Source organism: Camelus dromedarius, chromosome 9 (genome assembly GCF_036321535.1).
Source record: "Camelus dromedarius isolate mCamDro1 chromosome 9, mCamDro1.pat, whole genome shotgun sequence".
Classification (NCBI taxonomy): domain Eukaryota; kingdom Metazoa; phylum Chordata; class Mammalia; order Artiodactyla; family Camelidae; genus Camelus; species Camelus dromedarius.
In genome coordinates, this window is record NC_087444.1 from 16,639,068 (window position 1) to 16,658,919 (window position 19,852).

The following is a 19,852-nucleotide window of genomic DNA, read 5'->3' on the forward strand; positions in this document are numbered from 1 at the left end:
CTGAGTCTCCCTAGGGAGGGTGGCAGTGAAGGCTTCCTGGAGGAGGTGACCTTTGAAATGACTCTTGAAGGATGACAGGAAGTTGGCCACATGGAGCACATGCAAGCTGACCCTCAAGGCTTAGAACTGCTCAGCAAAACTTTAAATGTTCTTTTGGTGTCTTCTAAGTCTGTCCCCCAATTTCTCTTCAAAATTTTTACCACATTCCTCGAGTCATTCACAGCCTCCAGTTCTACCTCCTCTAGGTCCCAGGCCACGACTACTGGGTTAATCCTCCCAAAGCACTGACAGGATTGGGTCACTCAGCACTCCAGCACTCACATTGCATACAGAATAGTCCCAACTCCTCAAGCTGGCATGCAAGGCCCTCCAAAAGCAACCTCTCCAACCTCATACCCAGCAATACCCCGAACACCAGTCAAAGCTACTTGCCAATCTTTGAGCATAATGTGCTCTTTCTACTTCTCCATCTTTACTCCGTGCTCTTCTTTATGTTGGAAAGTCCCACCTGTCTCCACATACCATTTTTCTCCGGGGAAATCATATGGAACCCTTGAGTCATAGCTAAAGTTCCACTGTCTTAGAACACTTCTAGAATCCACTACCGCACATCCAAAGAGATTCCACCTTCTTTAATGGAGCAAGTGACCAAGAAAGCTCGATGATGGACCCCCACCACACATAGACATAAAGGACTACTTTCACACCAGGGACAAAAAGAAAAAAATGGAACTTTAAGGATCAGAATGAATGGAGAGTGGGCAGAGGAGACCAAGGTGCTCATAAAAATCATTCTACGTGGGTGGCTACAGACCTTGATTCATGAGAAAATAAACACTCAAGTTTTGCATCTATTTCCTCTCAAAACTCGAAATTTCTAAAATGATTAAAAATTATTTTAAAAATCCACAGGGACAAAGAACATGGAAATAGAGAGCACAGCAAGTGAGAAATAGCAACATAATTTCAGAAACTAGAAAGCAGATGGAAAAGAGATAGCTGATTTAGCAGAGTGGAGGAACCTAAATTTCTATAGTGAGGAAGTTAATGAGAGGCAAGCTGGTCCCCACCTATATCAAATGCCTCTTAAGCATCTTGGTCTCGCCTTTCACCACTGATCCTCACCATCCAGTGCACCATGGCCAGCTGTGCATGGGATCTAAGCAAATTTACTCAGGCAGAATCCAAGAGCACCCCTCTCACGATTGCACTATACTGCTCGGCTGCCCCCAGGAGCTTTCCTGCTGGGGCTATGGGACTGCTTCAGTGCCCCTCAGAAGCAACTCAGAGCTGCAGGGAAATTAACTCCCTAGAGGGTGTAAGTTTGACTAGCAGGAGCAAGGGACCAGTGGATACATTCTTCTTGCTTCCTTCCCTCAGATAGATTGTACCAAAGTGCAATTTTTGAAAGTCAGTCTTGCAAGACTGAAGAATCAGTTGCCCTTGACTCAAGTGGGGGCCAGCACAGTAACACATGTTCGCGTTGACTCCCCCTCCTTCCCTGCCTCCCTCCCAGTTTCCTGACTTCTGCATCCCCGGGACTGTATACAGTACATAAAGGCTATGTTCCTGAGGAAACCAAGCCGAGACATCAACACAAAACCACAAAAAGATCCAAGAATGGACAGCTTCCAGGTCCCTCTGCAGGCAAGTGTGAGGGATGGGGATAAAGACAGGATATTTCAACGTTTATGTAAAAAGCTCAGAACCCCAGATCCACCTGCAGTCAAGATGCCAAGAATCTAAACCACCACCATGCTGCGTAAGTCTTGAGTTAAGTTTATTCATTGGAGAAGTTTACAGAAGACTTTGGACTTGGGGACACCAGGCATAGTCGAGGGCAGGACTGAGTCACCTTAATGAAAACTTGGAGATTAACTAAGAATCTAAATACTAGAAGAAAGAATCCAGAGAAACAAATGGAAATGATAAATTTTAAGGAAATAGACAATGTAGAAAACAGAAAAAAAAAATTAACTGCAATTTCCTAAAACAGACGATATTACAAAGAACAAGAAAAGTATTATAAAAAAAATTTTTAAGCCATAAGATAATGTTTATAAATTAAAAGTGTAAGAGCAAAAATAAAAGCTTTAATAAACTGACTGAAAGAAAAAAATGTGAGGAATCAATTTGAGGTCTAATATCCACCTAATAAAAATTCTAGAGAAAAAATGAGGGGACACATAACACATTTAGCTCAATGAATTTTTAAAGAACCATATCAAGACACATAATTTCAGAATAAAAAAGGTAAAGAGAAGGTAAAGATAAAAAGAAGACAAAGAGGAAAAAATAGATCTAAAAAAATCAGATACCAAAATGGTGTTAGATCAATCAACAGAAACATTGGAAGTTAGAAGACAGTAAGCCAATACCTTTAAAATTCTGAGAGGAAAGAATTGCTTCTAACCTAGAATTCACTATCCAACCAAACTTTCTCTCCTTCTGTCTGACATTCTCAGCAAGGTCTGAAAAACTTTACCCATTATGAGCTTTTCTCCTGAATGCATTCCATCAAAATGGAAAAAAAAAAAAAAAAAAAACCCAAGAAAGAGAAAGAGATCAAATCAGGAAAGAGAAGCTCTAACATAGTTGAAAGGCTTGATTTCTCAGTGAAGGAAATTCCCAGGAGAAGAGCCGTGCAGAAAGCCCTGGAGTGTAGCCAGTCCAGAGAGGACAGGATAGCTGAAGGCTTTTGAGGTATTTTTCCTAGAAAAAGTTAGAACAGATCGTCTCATGTGTTCAACTTTATTGAGAGGAGTTTGATAGTTTCGTCAAGGAGTGTGAAGATGAATTATTTATGTATCACATACTAAGCAAACAACTAAATGAGCAAAGATTGATTCTAGGGGGAAAAAATGTTATTCAAGAACAGAAACATAATCAGTACACTATGTGGTTTAAATGTTAACATTTACATAGCAACAGTAACAGATACACGTTTTAATCCCCAAATGTTACATAACTACATGGGGAAGGTGGGGGAAAGGAAACGTTTGTGGTAGGGGTGGGTGCAAGGAGGGAGTGTAGTGAAAAGATCTGAATTCTCCTCTTCTGCATTAGGAAGACAATAATATCTAAAATTTAGAAATCAAGAAATAATCATAAATGTATATTATTTGGAAATAAGGATATAATTATCAAAATAAATAGCAGAAAAGTTGGAAGTGTTTGCTTTGGTGAAAAGGGATGCTGAGACAGGATGGATAAGAGAGGCAACTGCTCTTTCCTGTTGCTACTCTTGTAGTACCATTTGAGTTAGAAAAATACATGCACTGTACATAGGGAGAGAGAGAGAACTGTAATTGCATGTCAACTTTTTTTATTCTTTTGGTGTTTAGACTGAAGTCCCAAAACTGAAGAAAATGATGATTAAGTGCCCACACTTTCTAAAGAGGGTGCCTGGACATGTATCATCTGCAGGGCTTACTGAGAAAGAGGGAAATTTAATCTGTGACCTTTATCCCATCACCCACCTCAATCTCATATATAAGAGAAGGCGGGAGGTTAATCAAGGATGGTCAGGCAGGGGTTCCACTGGGAGCTATTGGCCTAGAAAGTGGTCCTGATTGCTGCCCCCTCACCTCAGCCTTAAAGAGAATCACTTCTAGAAGGCACTGCAAAGGGGAGAAGGAAATTTTTGCTCCTTGGGACAGGAGCCAAGCAGGGCAACAGTTTCTGGAGAACCTGGGGAGCCAGAGGGGCATAGGGACGGGAGACTGGCATTGGATCCTCACCTGGCAGAGTCAGAAGGAGAAGGGTAGGCTGGAGCCGCCTGTATGAAAGCCTGAGTGTCCTGCCTGGTGGAGCCTTCCCTGGGATAAATGGATGTCACAGCAGGAGCCGGACATGAGTTGTTCGGAGGGGAATCTGGCCTGGAGGACTACCTGCTGGGGTGAAGTGACCCCCAGCACAGAGGCTAGCAGGTGACACTGGAGAAGGAGCCTAGGGGAAGTCACTGGAGGTCATCCAGAGGCCCCAATGTTGGGGTACCATGAGGGAGGCCTTTAAAGAACCTGCAAAAGCACCCCAGAGCCAGCATTGAGCACCCAAAGAGCATGTGGAGGACCCTGCTACCAAATTACAGCAGCGCCAGTGCAGTCCGATGTCTCCTTCCTCTTATATCTTCTCCAGCCCCAGCCCTAGAGGAGCCCCAAGCAGTGATGAGTAGGTGGGATGTGATGCAGCAGGAAGCTAAAAGGAATAAACAACCCCACCCCTACTCCACCGCTGGTTACTGAGCACGGGCAGGGAAGAAAGAGAAAAGCTTAAATTAGATGTGAAATGAAAGTACTGATTTAGATCCACCTGGCCTTTTTAATACCTGAAAATAAAACTTCTAATATCTGAAAGGGACTGGAAAAGCTAGAGAATCTGGCCCCGGGCAGGGAAAGGTGATCCAGCAGGGCAGGTTTGAAGGACAAGTGCTTATTTGCTGGTCCATTTTTTAAAGTTACTTTCTTTTCAAAAAGATGAGAACTAACAGGCATTGACACCTACTATGTGGCCGGCAAGGACGTACATCATTTCATTTAATCCTACGACGACCTTTTGCAGTAGTGTTTACTATTCCCATTTTGCAAATCAAGGAATTGGAGCTCAGAGAACATGAAGTTCCCAAGATCATGTAGCCAGAAAGCAATGGGTCAGGAACCAAACGTAGGACGTGTTCCCAAAATCCATACCCATCCCAGCCAAAGTGATGTAAAGCCCAGATACTGATGTCAGACAGGTAGAGAGTTCAAGCCCCAAGGCAGCCAGTAACTACCACCGTGCCTCTTGGACACTGTTTACTGTCCTTCAGCCTCAGTTTCCTGATTGCTAAAAGGGAAAAATAATATCCTAGTGACAGGCGTGTTGCAGGGGATTAAATGAGAGCATTCATACACAGGGTTCAGCATATTGCCTGGCACAGAGCAACTCTCGGTAAACAATACCTACTATTATCACTAAGCTACAGTGCACCCTGGATAAGAATTATTGTCAAACTGAAATGAGGTAATAATTCAGAAGTGCCTGGAATACTATCAGACAAATAGCAGATACTCAATAATTGGTTGAATCTAAAGCTGAGTTTCTTCTCTCTTGTGACAATATACAGACTTCTTATGAAATGGGTTCCATTCTGCATTGTATTGTAGATATTTCACAAAAGACAAATTAAAACAATTGGAAGAGATCTTGGGAGTCTTTTTAAGTATATTCTCCCTTAATAGACTTTAAACTTCTTAAAGGTAGAGGCCATATCTTGCACTTCATCTATTAAAATTTATTTATTTATTCCTTCAAGAAATGTGTATGTAAGACTGATGGGCAAAGTATTGCTCAAGATATTTAGAGTGAGAGAGATGATTAAGACCTAGACACTGCCCTTAGGAGCTTACAGCCTAAGCAGGGCTGAGGACAGCGTTAGGAAGGGAGGTGCAGGTGAGGTCCTGGGGCCTGTCCAGTGCAATCTCCCCCATGCAGTAACCCTCCCAGCACCCGGAGGGGGTAGGCACACCCCACAGGGTGGTTAAACCAGTAACGAACAAGTGTGCCTGTGACTGAGAGAGTGTGTGCACCCAGAAGGACCGGAGACTGAGTGCCCAGAGCATGTGCTTGTGGGCATTAAACTTCCACGGTGTTTTGGAGAGTGAATGAATGCCGTTCTGTGTTCTCCCCGGCAGACTGGTGTAGTCCTTTCCTCCAGCCTGCTCTATGCCCACACTGCCCTCCGTACTGGGGAAGTTTATTGGATCCATCCAGGAGGCCGATGGTGATCTGATTTAGGCATTCCTAAATTCCAGATGGGCATGAGGGCTGGCCAGGGTCTGCTCAGATGTTTCAGAAGAGAAAAAAGGCAGAGAAGGGAGAAGGTGGCTGGCTCCAACTATATTAGGCTTCTTCCCTCTGGGGCCCTTTCTTTGATGGCTTTGTCTCTAGGGGAGAGATAGACTGTGCATGGTTCATCTTCTCTCCTTTTCCTTCTTGTTCTAGTGCTCAAGGGAGCACAGGTGCGTATTTACACTCACACACACATACACTTCCTGTTCTGATAGATGTACCCCACAGTCTCTCACAGATAAGAGACCAGTGCTCTCAGAGACACACCTTCCCCTTTATCTGGTCACTTTGCATTGCAGTGATACATCAGAGGAACATAAGCTTTCTCTCGACAACACCCCTACCACTGCTACCACTAAAAAAAAATGCCTACTGGATTCCCAGCCCTGGAAATTCTACAAGAGTAGTGTCAACTGATTTTTAAAAGGCAGACACTTCAAGGAATGCTCCTGAGTTCAAGTTCTCAGTCACTCAAAGCTCAGAGTGAGCGGGAGCATATGATCCTTTCTTGAGAGTGGGGAGTAGGAGACATGAAAATGTGAAGAGGGAAAGAGAGATCCTACCTGCATGCAGGGACAAAGGACTCGGACAAGGGCATTTAGCTCAAATTCCATTGTCCACCAACCATGTTTTAGGAATAGTTCTAAGCACCAGGGAGAGACGATGAATAAGACCCAGATCCAGACCAGCTCACAGCTTCGTAGCTGAGACCAAGTAAACCAACTAGTGATAAGTAAGCAAATAAGCAATAAGTGATGTCATCAAGGTAAAGGTTAGGTGAGAGTCCGGTGGAGGGACATGTAATCCCAAGCTGAGACTGAAGGTCAAGAAGGAGAGCTTCTTGGAAATGGTGACACCAGAGTTGGACATTTAAACTTACAACTACAAGTGCACCTTGCCAATGTTTCAAAAAGAAATGGTCAGAGTGGGGTGAAACAGAACAAGAGTGCTCTCTGAGTCTGGAGAGCTTTCCATTCCCTAGAAAGCCCACGGTGTGGCAGAAAGCACTTTGGACCTGGTCTCAGGTGCTCTGCGTTCGTGCGCTAGCCTGGGCATTCTCCAGCCAGATGGCTTTGGGAGAAGCACTTCACTTCTCTCAGCCTCAAGTCTCCTCAAGGTGCTGTCTGCTCTGCCTGCCTCCTTGGGTTGTCCTGAAGACTTGATGAGATAACCCGGGTGCAAATGTTCTGTCAACTATGTTACTGCAGAAGTGACTCATGGGCTCTTTCTCTTTTGGCAGATCCCTTTCTTTCTGCCTCCCTGCGTGCAAGAATGAGTTTATCAAAGGGCTTCCTTTCCTGCCACACCAGCCCCAAGCTTTCAGACAGCCCCCTTGGGGCTGCAGTGAGATCCACAAGCATCTGTTTCTAGCTCCAGCCTCCAGTGTCAGGAAGCTGAGGTCTCCATGGCGAGAAGAGCCATGCAGAGACTCAACAGAAAATGAGCTGCTCTGAGTTTGGGGGTAATGAGCCTATCAGTCATGCAGTATTAGTAACTGCACAATCAGGACTCTAGCAATGGTTTGACTCCACGTTCTCTCCCTCCAAGTGCCAGCAACATGCCAAAGCAACAAATGTAATATTAAATATTCTGCATTTTGATAAAAATAATAAAACTCTTTCAGCCTCTGTAACCACTCATATCCCTTCTCTCTACTCCACTTAGCCTGAAAATCTACCTACAAATAAAACATAAACAGAAGTTCAAAGATGGAAAGGTCAACACCAGGACCAGCTGAGCTGCCTTGTTTCGTCATGCACAGATCTGTCAGTGTTGATGGCTTCAAGGGTGGCAATCTCAAATACATGATAGCATTTAGATAGCATTTAATAGAAAAACCAAAGGTTTAACTCCCTGAAGGGCTGGGCTTTGGCAAGAATGTGAAATAGGTGAGCTTTGTAGAGTGGTGAACAGAACACTTGGATTTCAGAGACCTCGTGACCTTTGGGCATGAAGCTCTGCGATGTCCAGTGTCCTTGCTGATAAAAATAACACTGTCTCATCCCTCTCTTGGAACAGCTGTGAGTATAAAATGAAATAAAGGAGGTGAAGTTGATTTGTGAATTGTAAATTAGTTATCATCATTGATATGTATTATTCTGCGGCTGCCTCCTGTAGTGTGTTGTTATCTTTTCATGGTCCTAGTCTGTTGCCCCAAGTACCATATTAGAGAATACTCTCAAATTCTGCCCTCCAAAGACAGTGCCTCCTTTTATAAATACAGCCCAAATTGTCTGATTTTCATGAGTTATTACAAGGAATGTGGCCATTTTACTAGTTTACACTAAAGGGTGAATAAATGTTTATATTCAGGAGCTGTCCAATCCCCAGGACATGTTACTCCAAATGATTTAGTAGCTGTTGGAAAGTCAAATTAAACTCTACTGGGCTAAAGGGAGGGATAGTATACGTGGATGGGACCATTTCCATGTTCCTCAAATTAAACACATTCAACCCAGTTATATCATTCTTTGTGACCTGGAATTCATAGTTCTTAAGATGGCATCCAAAGCCTTTATTCAGAGCCCTTCATAATTTGACCCCAACATTTCTTTTCAACTTTATCTTCCACTACTTCCATGAGTCCTTCCCCTTAGTCAATTGAATCTCTTGTTCCATAATAAATATCCTATGCTTTCATTAAAAAAAAACCCACTTTTTTAAGGTATGATTGACAGACAATAAACTGCACATATTTAATGTACACAAAGTTATGAGTTTGGAGATCAGTATACACCTGCGAAACCATCACCACAATCTATGCTACAGAAATATCCATCACCTCCAAAAGCTTTCTCCCACCCTGTTTATTTCTGTATGCATTTTGTGATAAGAACACATTATATGATCTATCCTCCTAGCAAATTTTAAAATATACAATACGGTATTGCTAACTGTAAGGACTATGCTGAACAGTATATTTCTAGGGCTTATTCATCTTGCATAAGTAAAACTTGGTACCCTTTGACTAATAGACTAACACTTCTTCATTTCCCCTTCCCTCCAGCCTCTGGCAACCACCATTCCGGTCTCTGATTCTATGAGTCTGACTATTTTAGATTCCTCATATAAATGGTATCATTAGCACTTGCCCTTCTGTGTCTGACTTATTTCACTTTGCATAATGTCCTCAGGGTTCATTCAACGTTGTTGCACATGGCAGGGTTTCCTTCTTTTTTAAGGCTGAGTGATATTCCACTGTATGTATATACACCACATTTCTTTTATCCATTCATCTCTCAGTGGACATTTAGATTGTTTCTAAAACGTCTTGGCTATTATGAATAGTGCTGCAGTGAACATGGAGGTGCAGGTATCTCTTCAAGATCCCAATTTCAATTCTTTGGATATATTTGCAATGGAATTGCTGGATCTTATGGTCAGTTTATTTATTAATATTTTGAGGAACCTCTTGTCTTGACAATGATTTCTTTGATATGACACCAAAAGCACAGGTAACAAAAGCAAAAATACATAAACGGGACTATATCAAACTAAAAAGCTTCTGCACAACAAAGGAAACCATCAACAAAATGAAAAGGCAACCTACAAACTGGGGGGAAATATTTGCAAACTATACATCTGATAAGGTGCTAGTTTCCAAAATATATAAGGAACTCCTACAACTCAACAGCAAAACACAAACAAAACCAAAAACCATAAATAACCAGAATTTTTTAATGAGCAAAGGAACCGGATAGACATTTCTCCAAAGAAGACATGCAAATGGCCAATAAGTATATGAAAAGGTGTGCATTGCTAATTATCAGGGAATTGCAAATCAAAACCACAATGAGATATATCACCTCACAATTGTCAGGGTAGTTATTATTTAAAAAAAGAAAAGATAAGTGTTGGCAAGAATGTGAAGAAAAGGTAACCCTTGTACACTGTCTGTGGGAATGTAAACTGGTGCAGCCACTATGGAATACCCTGTGTTTTCTCATCTCCAAGCCTGTATTTATGCCGTTCCACCTGCCTGCAATAGGTGCCTATATTCTCTTCTCTGCAGCGTCAAATTTTACCCATTCTTTAAGACTAAGTGCAAAGTCCATTTCCTGCATAAAACATTCACTGATTCCTTAGTACAGGGATAGTCTCCTCCTCCTCCCATGGCACTTCTTTCATAGCTTTCATTTTCTATTCTGTGTGGTGGTTATTCCTATCCATATCTTAGCTCAAGGAGGAACCCCATCCCTGAAATATATCCCCTACTGATATCTAAATTTGCATCCGTAAGGTCTCAGTTATATCAGTAGATCAGTGGTTCCTATTTGATGCAAAACAAAGTAGGAGCTGTGGAGGATGTTAAGAATATAAGACCCTGAGGGAGCCTACAACTTCACTGAGGATATTCCAAGTGCCTAGTAGATGATACAGACAAGGAATGTTCCAATGCTTAAGGGATAGATCACTAAGGTTAAAATAGATCTTTCTTTGAGTTAAACATTGCCTTTCCAGAAATCCTCTTTGGACACACATGTATTCCTGAAAATGAGTAGCTCAATATGCTACCAACACTCTGGAATGAGTTTGTTTATCAGATGATTTTCTTGGTGATAAAGTAGGGAAGACATATGGACACTAGTATGTAAACACTAGGTGTTCAGAGAGGGTGGAGCAGGGCCTGGACTAGGGTGAGGCAAGCATGGTGCCCAGGGTTCAAAATTTAAAGAGGCAATCACTCTCAGGTTCATGTAAGTACAGAGTTGGCACTTAAACAAACCTGAGAGTGATTGCTTCCTTAAACTTTTTACCCTAGGGACCATGCTTGCCTCACTCTAGTCTTGGCCCTGAGATAAAGAATACAGAAAGGGACAAAAAAGCATGGAACAAAGACAACGATGGCAGGGTTAGAACTCTTTTTCACAATACTGCCAAGAGCCAGCCTTGGATATGAGCTATGCTACCCCATCAACTTTTCCCTCCATTGCATTTTGCAGCAGTGCAGAGAAAATGGTTATATTGCCAAGCTAACCTCTAACCTCGCTTACAGTGATCCAAAGCTTACAAGATTAAATGATCTGAAATCTCTTCCAATTTGAATGATGCCTGAAGAAGGAGCTCAACTTTCCTATTTAACTCAGGCACAGCTTCCATGATGGGCTGGGTAATTACCTCCCCAACCCCAGCTCCCGCCCCATGCCCTATATTTGCCAGGCTAATGCTATTTTGAGTGCTCATCATGGTAAATAATGCAGGGGAATAGCATGGAGGATCTAGAAGCAACTTTGGAAGGGAGCAGTTTTCAGTGCCTCTCAAACAGATGCAAAAAGAAATACCTTTTGGCATCTGTTCAAAGTGAAATGAAATAAATGTATTAAAAATTTTTCCAGCACCACCCCTGCTATGATTGAAATCTCAACTTCTTTAAATGACATCCAGTTTCTAAAACACTGATTAAAAGTGTCTCTGAGACTTAAGGGAAAAACAAGTGAGACAGATGAAAGGCATTTTAGCTGCATTGCCCCCCAAATGGCCCAAACCTATCCTAATTCCTTCTAAAATACCATTTTATAGTGCCCTTAAAATAGATGTAATCAAATAGGATTTTATAGGACCTCAGATCTGGATCCTTTTATAAAACCCAGGGAAGTGACCAGCAGATGAAACACTGGTCTTAAATATTAAACTTTCAACTGAGTCTACAGCTCCTATTACTCTAACTCAGTGGAAATGCTGCTAAGATGCTTCACTCAACATGCAGCATTCAGATGCCTTTAGAAGCAGAACACACTGCTGTAGGATGCCCACTTGTATCATTATTAATGCAAGAAGAAAAACATTTTAATACTGCCTTAAATTTCTAGACTGCCTTACAGTTTACAAAGCATATATTTTCCCCCTTTTATCCTGTCCCACTGGAAATCCAACTATACACTACAATAGTGGAGAAGTGATGTGTTGGGAGCTCCCAATTCTCACTCCTCCAGATAGTTTAGAAAAGTTTTAACACCTTTTGTTTTCATGACTTCTACTCCACATGGCTGTGCCTCCCTGTCCATCCAGAATCAGGGAATTGAGGGGTACAGGGTTGGGGGCAGAATCAGAGAGGAATCAACATGTGATGCCCTCAACAGAATTGTAATCTGATGGTGTTGGCCTAAACAATGTTACAAATTAGGCCTTATAATCTATATGACAAAACTCCACTTACTTTTGTCAATTTTGTACAAATATCCTCAGTATCCTCCTACTTCGTATCAGTGAGATGTCCTTATGCAGCTATGGTGGGTCTAGTTAGTCTTCAAGGAACCCCAGGAAGGTTTCAGGGCCCAGAAGGTCAAAGCTGATAGACAGAGGTCACATTATTGGCAGTTGTATCTTCCTGTTACTCAGTGGATATTTCTATGTGTTCTCTAAATTTTTTTAACTTTTTTTTATTGAGTAATAGTCATTTTACAATGTTGTGTCAAATTTCAGTGTAGAGCACAACTTTTCAGTTATATATGAACATACATATATTCATTGTCACATTTTGTTTTTGCTGTGAGCTACCACAAGATCTTGTATCTATTTCCCTGTGCTATACCATATAATCTTGTTTATTTATTCTACATTTGGAAATCCCAGTCTGTCCCTTCCCACCCCTTGCCCCCTTGGCAATCACAAGTTTGTATTCTATGTCTATGAGCCTGTTTCTGTTTTGTATTTATGTTTTTGGTTTTTTTTTTTAGATTCCACATATAAGTGATCTCATGTGGTATTTTTCTTTCTCTTTCTGGCTTACTTCACTTAGAATGACATTCTCCAGGGACATCCACATTGCTGCAAATGGTGTTATGTTGTCAGTTTTTATGGCTGAATAGTATTCCTGTTCTCTAAATTTTTAAGCTAGTGATTCAACACTGGATGTACATTAGAACCACTTGTGGAAGTTTCAAAACACAGGAAAGACTAAACATCATTCCCACAAACTCTGATTCAATTTTCCTGTGGGAGGGGAGGGGCAGTGGGACCTAGCCTCAATATTTTACAAAGCTCCAGGAGATTCTAATGTACAGCCAGCATTGAGAACCATTGTTTTAAATGCAGAAATTTTTTTAACTTTAGCAAGCACCAAAATCACCTGGCGGGTTTGTTCAAACAGACTTGCGGGCTCAGTTCCAGAGTTTCTGATTCAGTTGGTCTGGGGTGGAAGCTGAGAATCTGCATTTATAATTGGTTTTCAGGAATGTTAATACTGCTAATCCAGGGGCCACACTTTAAAAATCACCATTCTAAATGTCACAAAGCATTTCACTTACATATCAAAATTAATTCAGCTAAACCCTTTAAACTTACAGGGAACACCACTCAGTGACTAATGCTGCTTATTTAGGTCTAACTATTTGCCGGACTTGGTGAGAAGCAGCAGAGTAGCACAATGAAAATCACTTTCAGGCTCTCACTCTCTCATTCCCTTACACTTTCTTTTTTCCCTCTTTGCATTGATGGAATCTGGAAAGCAGTTTTTTTTTTTTTTGAAAAGCCCAAGAAGGTCATTTCTGAAATTTTCCCTGGGGTCCCAAGTGTCTACACAACAGCTAGGGTTGCTTTGTTATGGGTCCATCCTTGGCAGAGACTGATGGGCTCTGGCCTCAGCACCCTGGAGAGCAGCCTATACACAGTGCTATACACAGTGATAGAACAAGGACAATGCAACGGCAGTAATCATTCCCAGTGAAAAGGAGGAAGAATGAAAGACACACAGCAGTCCCTGATCTAGTAACAAATGCCTAAATCCCACTGGACAGACACTGTGGAATCTCTTAAAAGTACAAGCATCTCAAAAACTTAATGGACTTCTGTTCGCTTGCTTCTGGTCAGTTTTCAACCCTGCTTTTCTTGCTCTTATGCCTCTCTCTCTCCCTTTCTCCCTCCTTGCATTCTCCCTTCTCTGTCTCTCTCAACTCAGTGATAGCTATCTTGAGTCTATCAGCTGTGAAAAAGATTGTGTCCCTAGCATTAAAAACAGTGCTTTGCACTGGAAAGTGCTCAATAAATATTTATCGAATGAACTATTTAGGGGAAGGGTACCCTCCACTTTGTCTCCAATTTATCTTGAAATGTGTCAAAAAGTTTGAGTGTTGAGGCCACCACGAGAGTTTCTGATTCATTTGGTCTGTGGTCTAGGGTGGGAATTGAGATGGTTGGAAGGATGGCTAGAAGAAGGAAGAAATCAATGATTATGTGTTAGGACAAGTATAGTGCAATGATAATGACAGAACTTGGGTACTGGGTATACAGCTGTTCATTGTAAAAGTCTCTCAATTTTAATGTATGTTCAGGTTTTTCTATAACAAAATGTTGGGGAGAAATTAAGTGTAATGCCTAGGACCTAAGTACCCTGCTTTAAACAGCACACAGTAATTTATAGCTTTGACCTGTGTTCTCATTCCCTGTCTCTCTCCCTTCTTTCTCCCACCAAGGGAGGCTGAGTCTTGGACATTCCACACATTAACTAATTAATGTGTCATGCTGGGTGCAGCCCTGTTCTGATAACCTAGCTAGCAGAGACCTGCAGTGGATGTGGGCTCCTCCATGGGCAGAGAAGCACTCCAGCAACTGCCTCCCTCAGAGGTCAAATGCCAGATAGCTGGTGCTCTAAGAGCACATGGAAGGCAAAGATTGAAAACCAGGGAGTAGTTACTCTCTCCCAGGAGAAGGCTTAGGTTGGAGAGAAAAGTATATATTTAGTACTCAGCCATCAAAATGCAGGAACAGCCTCCATAGCAGCCCTGAATCCACACTCTCCCTACCTCCAGCTGTCCCAGGACTAGGACCACACCTCTCTCTGCTTCATACCCCATTGACCCAAGACATGGGTTGCATTACAAAGTGTGAGGCACCGCAGGACAAAGTCTATGTCATATTAAGAACAGAACAAATTTTCAGGCTGGAGAAGCCCTCCTGAGTTGTTGCCATGCAAGATAAATGATCATGATCCCAAATATCTCTTCCATTCTTCCTCTCCAAGAGATCTGTGGCATTGGACACCACACAAAGGACTTAAACCAGATATAGGAAAGATCTGTCATGATGTTTGGGTGCACCTCATACAGGTCAAGGAATCTACGGCATTCCCTTTTATAAAGGTCCCACCGCTCTATGTGGGCACGCTTCTTCCATAGCAAACCAGCAATTTTCAGACTGTAATTCCTGCAGTGTATTAGAAGTTGGCATTACACCTGAAACCAGCATTGTCAACTAACTATACTACAATAAAAAATTTTTTTTAATGAAAAAAAAAGTCGGCGTGAGTGGAAGAGCAAGGAGGGCATGTAGGGGTGAGGAGATGGCCTCAGGGCCGGCAGCATGGGCTTCAGCTCAGCTACTTGGTAAGGGTATTTTCGACCCACCCTCCACGTCCTTGTTGCTGCCTCTTCTCCCACCCCACCCCTCCCCCTTCCACCGCCACAGGACCAGAGGCAGCTGGGACTGCGGGGAAGGAAAGCAAAGCCGATGCTCCCCCTGTGGCACTCAGGAAAGCCCAAGTGGTTTTCTGTCATCCTTTTTCCCTAGTGCCTTTTTTATTAGCTTAATGAAGCCCTACTACTTGTGGGTGCAAAAAAAGAGAAAGAGAGAGAGAGAGAGAACTGAGGAACAGGAGATGGAAAAAAATAATGTGAGACGAAGCAACCCTGATGACTCCGCCTTAGGCCTGGGTGTTGTGTTGTACCCTGGGAATTAGGGGTCGGGTGGGAGCTCGTTTTGGAGACACAACCTATGCCTTTGTCATCCCATAAAGCATCACGGAGGCAGCTGGCAAAGACGTCAGCTCCACACCCTGGCTCTGCCAGTAGCCTTGGAAGCTGATGTCTCCCTCAGAGGCCACTCCATCGGCAAAGCACACCCAGAGCTCTTCCCTCAAGGACAGTCATGGTGTCCCGTTAGTCTTAAAACTCCAGTGTCCAGCACACAGCCTGACATGCCATAGGAGCTCAATAAGTGCTGGATCGTTTGGTGTGTGAACCTATGAGCCTCCCCACTCTTCCTTCCCATCACCTGCTGGTAGGCACAGGCTCGGGCCAGGGGGATGGCATAGACATCAACGCGTGAGTGCTTAGCACTCTCCTCACGGAGCTGTCACTCTGCCACCAACGTGCTCTCCCTACAGAGCAGGCCCCACATAGATTTTTCTCCTTTGAATTCTCCAGGAAGATATATTGATCCAGCCCAAGTGACATCAATAGACCCAGGTAACTGAATAAAGCTTCTGGAGTTTGCCTTAAAATATGTATGATTTAACCACAGGACACCAATTGGTAGCTTCACCACCCACCCCTCCCTCGCTCTCCATCCACTGTACCCATTAAACACCATCCTCATCTCAGGTCTAGCCTCCCCTTCCCAATCCAGGCACTTTCTGTCCAGTCCTGGGATGACATGAAGAGACCGTGGGTGGAAATTAAAGGTGAGGTGACAGGAGGTGGAGGAAACCATGTAATTCCATCCCATGTCCCAAAGCAGACCTTGTCAGCTCCCTGACACACGGGTCACTGCTGCTCCCTTTCTCAAAATGAAATACTCAGAGGCCCATTTCTTCCACAGCCTGGTGGGTGCAGCCTGCCTTGGCCCTCTGAGAAGCCCTACTCCTCTGTGCCTGCTCAGAAACATCATCTGGTTTCCTCTCTGAGCTGGGGCGGGCGCTGACATGAGCTCTGAAGGGTGGTTTGGCTCTCCTGGGCCCCTCCCCTGCCCCCACTGCAATTCCTGGAGCTTCTCTACCATTTTAACTCCTGAGGGATCTGCAGGATGTAGGTTCACATTGGCCACTTTGCCACCCACAAGTCCTGTGACTTAAAGCAATGTTCTGTGCTACGGATCCCTCCCTGACAGGTGGAAATAATAATACCTACCTCATAGGGGCGGCACCAGGATTAACCAAGCTAATATACATGATGTGCTTAGCCTACTGCCTGGAACATCAGATTAGTCATAAAAAATAAGTTTCTCTCTACGGAACACATATTATGCACTAGGCAGTGCTTACATGAGTCACCCCAACCCTCATCACCACCCTCTGAGATAAGCACTCCTGTCAGAGCCATTTCACAGACATGGAATCTCAGGTACACAGAAGCTAAGTAACTTGCCCCAAACCCACAGCTAGTAAATGACGGAGCCAGGACTTGAACCCAGGTCTGTGTGATTCCAGGGCTTACAGCTGAATCACTACATCAATGTCCCATTCAACACATATCACTTCCCTTCTCCCTTCCCACCCACCTCCCCCAGCCACCCCCACACTGTGAATTCTTTGTCAGGACACAAGTCTTGAATGCAGAGATGGCAAACTTTTCTTGTAAAGGACAAAATTACAAGTATTTTCAGCTCTGTCACACTACTCAACCACGTGTCGTGTAAAAGTGGATATGAGAAATATGGGCACAGGTTTGTTCCAGTGAAACTCTACTGACAAAAACAGGTGGCTGGATTTTGCCCAAGGGCTGTAGGTTTCTGATCCTGCTCTAGAGGAACAGCCCAGTTCTAGGGGAAAAAAAGACAGGATGGAGAAGACTTGGCAAACAGTAGGTGCTCAATAAGCACCCGTGAGTTGACCTAGAGGCCATTTTGTCCATCTCCTTGAATTCAGGCAATAGCACCAATAAATAAACAGTTCTCCAATTCCAGTTTCACGGAAAAGCTGATTCTGTTCTCCTTTGTTGTCTGGTTTTGTGTCCAGTTAATGTCAGGAAGTTTCCCTCCCACCTTGGTTCGTCTGTGAATTGAGATTTTTCTCTACTGGGAATTAACAGTCTATCAGACCCAAGTCTGCCCCCTCCCCTGCCCTGGGGACATCTGTACTCACTGAGAGACAAGGCCACTCTCCTCATGAAGCCACTGCATCTACAACACAGGGTTCCGTTTCACCGAGGATGGGAAGGGCCTGCTTCTTCCTCCCCAGGCAGTTGGGCCACATACTGCTGGAGGGGAAATTCTTCATCACATCTCAGAGAAAAACTAGAGTGCTCAATACCAAGGCATAGACCGCAGCTTTCTGGCCTCCTTCCAGAGGTGAGAAGGCCACCTCAGGTGGAGTAGGTCCCTTCAAAGGAAGTGCCAGTGTGGTCAAAGACTTGCCACTGCAGGAGGAGCTTGGGGGCCAGCCAACTGGGCAGCAGTGTGGGGACCCCTCACCTCCTCTGCAGCTGTCACCCCTGGGGCTCAGCCTGCAAGAGACAGAGAGAACATATTTTGAGTTGATTTTTTTTCACTTGTATTTATTGGTATGTGGGCCTCAGATGTTTGAAATGCTCATATGGTCCCTAACACAGGTTACAGCAAAAAAATCCAATCTTGGAGTTGAAATAAAGCCAGAATTAAACAGCCAGTTCCATGAACCACGTCATCCATAGTCCTGAGGGCTTTGCAGAGGGCAGGAGGCAGGAGAGAACTTGGGTTCTGACAACCAAGAGTCTAACCAATCGAGCCTCCTATTTATGGCAGGCTGCTTCTCTCGCCCCCTCGAATCTTCTCTTTCTCCCTCCTACTTCTTTCTGGATTCAGCCTCTGCTTCCCTACACCCCACAAGGGCTCTTCCCAAGGCCACTGGCTCCACAGGGAGCCCAAACTATTGCAACGACATGGCTTTTCCACTCCAGGGGCAGGAAGGCTGGATCTGTGTGTTGCAGGGCTGTATTTATGGTTCCCACTGCTTGGGGCATCTCTGGCACAGACTGCAGTCACGGTTTGGAGTATTATACCTCTGTAACAAAGGGGGTACATATTTCTTCCCACGATGACCTCCCTCCCTTGCCAGCTTCACCTTTCACAGCACATTCTCTCTCAGTCCCACCATTTAGCACTTTGCTATCCATCAACTTGAAATCTTCTCTAAAGATCCTAGAGAGTCCCTCCCTAATTATAAAGGAAGCTCCTTGAGGAAAGGGCTGGAGATTCAGAATAACTGTATCTTAACATGTTGAGGACAGAACAATAATAAACCACTCTTGGATCCGCAGTTCACAGCATTCTGCCTTTATGCTGCAGAGGACAGGGTTGCGTTCATTCCCATCACACAGCCCTTGCAAGCACATTCCCTCCATCTGGAATACCTGCCCCCACCGCCAACCTCCATGTGACTGATGCCTTCCCATCAGTCAAGTCTCAGCTCAAACACTGTCTGCAGCAATGCCTTCTCTTGTCACTCAAGCCAAAGTGCTCCCAGAGCTATTCAGTGAACATTTATTGCATGAATGAATGGTCTCTATTTTGCAGATGAGGAAACTGAGGCTCACTGTGATTAAAAATTACTTATCCATGATCAAAGAGCCACTTAACGGCACAAACTGAGGTCTTCTGATGCCAGAATGTCAGAATGCTTATATTTCTTATGTACTGTGGTACACCTTGACAGCTGTAATTTTCATTCAGTGTTTATCCACCCAGTACTCCGTAAGCCTCATGACGATAGGATCTGTATCTGTCGGGTTCACTGTGTGTGGCTGTGCTATCCAGCACAGGACATTGCATCAATAGCAAGTGTACCAAGGCTCACACAAGAGACTAATAGAGACTAATCAACACATTGCCATCTAGTTGGGTCTCAGTAAATATTTTCTGATAGACTGAGAGCAGTGAACCCAGAACACAGATGAAGTTTTGAGTCTTCACTTTTTCTAGTCTTCCTTCTTTGAGTAGTGAAATAGCCTTTTCCTGGAATGTGCTCTGGGTTCTAGGAGCCACAGTGATGCTAGGGGAATTTCTTTGAAAATGTGGAGCAAGAGCAGGTAAACTGAGTATCTAACATGAGTAGCTTTGTGCCCAGTTATAAATATCAGCTAATTACAGCACAGCTCTGGTCCTTTGGGATCTTTCATCTAGCATGAATTTCCCTCACTCAGCAATCAATGCCCACACCTCTCTTCTCCACAACCCCTCCATTCCCAGGGTGGGTCAGAGGTGTCAGGGGCTACTGGCTCATCTCAGGATAGAGAGTTTCACGGCTGGGAGCAGAAATGGCAAAAAAGACAGAAGTTATGAGCCTACTGCCAGCAGGGAAATAGACTGAAAGGCTGCTAACCCACCGTATCCATCT

The 19,852-nt window shown here is 43.7% G+C and overlaps 1 long non-coding RNA gene across 1 annotated transcript in view; it reads right to left on the reverse strand.

Annotated features, from left to right (window-relative positions):
* LOC135322160 (uncharacterized) overlaps nucleotides 1-17,978 on the reverse strand; it is an 84,857-nt gene extending 66,879 nt beyond the window's left edge. The window contains exon 1 of the long non-coding RNA XR_010382526.1: nucleotides 17,624-17,978. This is a non-coding gene — a long non-coding RNA (uncharacterized LOC135322160). The remainder of the gene's footprint in view (nucleotides 1-17,623) is intronic.
* Between the last annotated feature and the right edge of the window lie 1,874 nt (nucleotides 17,979-19,852).